Raw genomic sequence first — 5,257 nt, forward strand, 5'->3', positions numbered from 1 at the left:
GCTCTGTAATCTTGCCACATTCAGTCATAAATTATGACAGACAAATCACTGGAAGAGAAGGCTCCACAAAGATCCTCATCATTAATAATGGAACAGCCCTGTACATCAGTGTGAAAGACAAGAATAGTAGCTGCATCACCCTCAGGCCGAAGGTTTAGTCAGTGATCGACATCACGCTCATCATGATGCCAGAAGAATCACAGATATCGGTCTTCAACCAAGTCGATTCGCTGCAGGTGACATGAAGAAGCAGCTGAACAGCGTAGATACAACAAAGGTAATGGGCCCTGACACAATTCTTGCATAGGACTGAAGATTTGTACTGCATAAGAATCCATGTCCCTGGGGAAGCTGTTTCATTCCACGTCCAACTCTGACATCTCTCTGACAATATGGAAAATTACACAAATATGTCCAGTCACCTCAGAGGAGAATATTTACAATTTGACCAAATGCCACACCCTCAGTTCAGTCACATTAGTCAAACTGGTGGGAGATCTCTTTGACAGAGCTGCGAGGCAGCACAGAAATAAACTGCTCAGTGTGGTTTCCGAAAGTTCCCCATGTGAAGATGATACTACTGTGGAAATGCCACTCAATTACTAATTCAGACAAGACCAATGCTCTGGCAGCTGGTGAAAGTTTGAAAAAAAAGAGTAAAATATTGAGATCTAAAATCTGATGTCTGTAATAGTGATCCTGAAGCTAATGTCGTTTTTAACCACTGGTTGCCAGTTCACCTGTTTTTCACGCATTATTGATATTGAATGATTTTAATAAATTAATGCATAAACAATTTCGAATTGATTCAAGAATGTACTTTCAGGAAGTGAATCTCCTGTCATTTCCTGGTCTGGTCTAAAAGTGACTCCAAACACATAGACATGTGTAAACACTTCAATGGTGTCTAAAACGGCCAAGCAAGACATTCAATGAAATCAAATTGCTTCTGCATCAGCAAGGATAAAAACGGACAGAACACCTGGAACCAGCGTTGGTATGAGAAAATGAAACAGGAAACACAGTCCTGTTGACACTGCAGAGTACTCCTTCTGAACATCTGAGAGCTTGTAACAACATTGACGGAGTGTTCCCACAGACGGCACAGAAACATCAGGAAAGGTGTAGTTGACTCAAATCATTCAGCCACCCAATTCAAGTTAATGGCTGAACATCTCCTCAACTCACTGCTCACACAAATCGTGCACAAACCTTAATGGGATAAATATCAACAAATATAAACTGCATTAGCCCCTTCGCTCCTTCGACTTTGCTAGGGCATTACCGTTTTCTTGTAATGCGTGTTTATTAACCGTGATGGGGTTGTAATGCAATGAGTGAATTGTCGAACTTGCTTTTATAAAGCGCGCTCCCATTCACTATTACGCGATTCCATCCCCGGCTCCAGCTGAACAGCAAAACCCAGCCTCAGGATCCTTTGTCTGCAAAATGCACCGTCAGTGTGTTTAGCTAAAATAGAAATTAAACAATTGTGTAAACAATAAAACTGAGCTTGAATCTGGGAATTGTAGTCTATATTTGGAAGGAAATTTATTTCAAACCGGATGGAGAATTTTGGGGAGAACTGGAAATCTGTTTCCGCATCACGTGTTCAGTCAGCTCGCTTGCTTTCTGGCGAAGCGCTTGGTGAAATGTACAAGGCTGGAGTCAGTGAAAGTACTGTTGAAGTGCTTCATTTACTGCATTATTTATTACAATATATATGAATTAACATTTACTTAGACTGAGGTATCATTTTTGTTCAGCTAACTACTATTTTTGTTTTGATTTTTAGTTATATTTTTCACGGTTTGTCCATTCGCCTGTTGTTCACACATTATTGATATTGCATGATTTTTAGTAGCATAGTGTTCCTCAGAATTACAGCTCCAAATTAAGGGAGAACTACCTGTCATGATGGCTGATCGTCTGTCCTTCAGTGATCCTCTACCCTATGTATCTAATACTGTGGCTATTATTTAGTCATCTCAGCCAGGGGTGTACCATCCCTGCTTCCAGTCTGTCTCACCCGATAGAGTTTTATGTATTTCTCTGAGATTTCCATTCATTTTCCTAAACCCAATGGAATACAGTCTCAGTCGACACAAACTCTGCTCCCACCACAAGCCTAATCTCCAAGAGATGAGTCTGGTCATCCTTCGCTCCTCTCCCCCTATGTCCAGTTGGTCTTCTATGAGGCAAGGAAACAAAAACTGCATATAATATTACACAATGTTCGAGATTTGGTCTCACCAAGGCCCTGTACAGCTGCAATAACACACACTTACTGCTGTACTGAAATCGCCTTGAAATGATGGTCAACACACCATTTATCTTTCTAACTGATTTCTTTACCTGCAATTTTGCTTTCTGTTCCTGGTGTGCAGGGAGATCCAGATCGTCTTCAAAGTTGCAGTTCAAGCCAGCGTCTACAAGAAAACAATATATACGGACCAAATATTAAACTACAGAAGCAATCACCCAGACATCCACAAACGAATCTGCATCAGAACATTATTCCAACGAGTCACCACACAGTGCAGCACAGAGGAACAACGCAGAGTAGAGAAAAATCACCTATGCAGTGTATTCAAAAAGAACGTGTATCCATTGCGCACAGTCAGCCGATTTCTCAGCAACAACCCAAACAAGCAGACAAAACGTGTCCAGAAACCCTAGATCAAAGACAAATCGGAAATGACTACCAGACTACTCTTGGCACCCACCAACACACTAAAACTGCAGTTAATGAACTTGAAAGGCCCTATACAGACAACAAGCAAAAATAATGTCATTTACAAAATACCGTGCAAGGACTGTAACAAAGATTATGTTTGACAAACAGGCAGAAAACTAGCCACCAGAATACATGAACATCAACTAGTCACGAAACGACATGGCCCTCTCTCACAAGTATTCTTACATACAGATGAGACTGGGACAACACATCCATCCAGGACACGCCAAACAGACACATGAACGATAATTCCTACAAGCATGGCATTCCATCCGGAAGTCTATCAACAAACAGACTGACGTGGACCCGATTTACCTCCCATAAGAACAGAAAAACACTGGAGATGACATAACCAAAGGAAATGGCATCAGCATAGGAAATGACATCATCAACACAAACATATACAGAGAAAGTAGGAATCATCAGCAGTGCTTCGTCCAGAGGCGCACTGAAGGTGTTATCTAGTATGGTGACGAAACATCTAAAAATGTACCTTCCAGCTCAGTGAGCAAACCTACATCTCGAACCTCAACCTGAGCTTCAAATCTTCTCAAAACTCGCTAACTGTTTCAACATGTCTTAACATCTATAATCCGATTCCCTTAAATGAAGGCTAGCCTAACTGCAACTTTCCACTTACATGTATTCTTCCAAATGCCCTTCACATTAATTGTATTTACGAACACTCTGCCTGAGTTCTTACACAAAGCCTTTTGAAAATCCAAATGTGCCATTTCTACTGGTTCTCCGTTGTCTGCGCTGCAAGAAATAAGTTCACACAATTCCGAAGTTTATCAAGTATGATTCCTGTGTTAGAAATGCAAACTGATTATATCCAATATTGCTGGTAATTTCGTAATACCCAATAGCACATCCTATATAATAGATTCCAACAGTTTCCCTGAAGTTGTCAAGTTAATTGGTCTGCAGTTCTCCACACTATCTCTTCTTCCCTTTGTAAATGTTTCCATCCTTTCTGTTCATGCATCATGCTTGAATCACGTTTACAACCTTCCATTTACCTATATTGGTTTCTGGCCTCTGCGGGATGTACAAGAAAAGGAGACACATTAATTGCCAGTGCAATTAAGAATTATATTGCTGCTTTATTTCTGACATTTTGAAATGAAATGCACGTGGTCCGTCAGACTTAGCAATGCTCAATCCAGCTATATTTTCAAATATGGCCTTGCGACCGATATGAATTGACTTTATGTGTTTAAATCCAGGAGTCCTACATGATCACTTGGTATTTCTCAGGGATTTTCTGGATCTTCCTCCATGAAGACAGTTGCAAAGTAACTGATTATTTTCTGCACCATTTTCCTGTTCTCGAGAATAAATTCTGAGAAATCTCAGGTTTCCACAATGTCAGGAATTCTTCTGAAGTCTGTTCCTATGATTAATATGATCTTTAATTTGCTATGTTAACCATCATTAAGTCACATTCCCTTTCTCTGTTTTTTTGTGCCTGAAAGGAACATATGTCTTTTTCAGACATCACAGCATTTCTATATATCTCCTGATCCTGACCCTGCATATCAATGCACTCCTGCAAAAGGAGAGAAAAAAAAATTGGGGGACCCGAGGTGTTATTTTTGCATCATCATTGGCCACTTGTGAGGTCCTGGATCGCTGGAGGGTAGCGAATTCTGTGTCCTTATTTAAGAAGGTGTACAAAGTAAAACGTGGGAACTATAGATCAGTAAGTCCATCATCTGTATGAGGTAAGTAACTTGAGAAGATTCTGAGAGATAACATGTGGATGCATTTGGAAAGATAGGGTTTGATAAGCAGCAGTCAGCATGGCTTTGTGCAAGGGAGATCATGGTTCACAAATTTGTTAGAGATCTTTGATGAAGTTACCAGGATAGTTGACGAGGGCAGAGTGGCATAAGTAGTCGATACTGATTTTAGTGAGGTCTTTGTTGAGGCTCCAAATAGTAGGCTGCTCTGGAAGGTTAGATCACATGGAATGCAGGAGAAGCCGACACGTTGGATGAGGATGCACAAGGCAAGATCTGTAAATTTGAAGATGACACTAAAATAGGCGGTATTGTGGACAGTGAGGATGGTTATCAGAAATTGCAGCGGTACCTCGATCAGCTGGTGAAATTGGGCGAGATGCGGGAAATGGGGTTTAATATGCATTTTCGAAAGTCAAATCAGGTTCGGAGTTTCATGGTGAACGGTTTGGCCTAATGCAGTGTACTGGAAAAGAGGGAATTTAGAGTTCAGGTGCATGGTTCTCTTAAAGTGGAGTCACAAGTAGACAGCGCAGTGAAGATGGCGTTTGGCCCACTGACCTTCATCAGTCAGGGAATTAAATATTGAAGTTGGTCAGTTATGTTGCAGCTGGAGGATTTTTGCCCGAAATGTCGATTTTCCTGCTTCTCAGATACTGCCTGACTTGCTGCGTTTTTCTAGCGCACACTTGTGACTCTAATCTACAGCATGGGCAATCGTCACTTTCGCCTCGTACGTTGGTGAGGCCTCACCTGCAGCGTTACATTAAGTTTT

This window comes from Chiloscyllium plagiosum, unplaced genomic scaffold, assembly GCF_037043375.1.
Source record: "Chiloscyllium plagiosum isolate Xiang-an unplaced genomic scaffold, Cpla_swu_hap1 HiC_scaffold_37, whole genome shotgun sequence".
In the NCBI taxonomy this organism is placed as follows: domain Eukaryota; kingdom Metazoa; phylum Chordata; class Chondrichthyes; order Orectolobiformes; family Hemiscylliidae; genus Chiloscyllium; species Chiloscyllium plagiosum.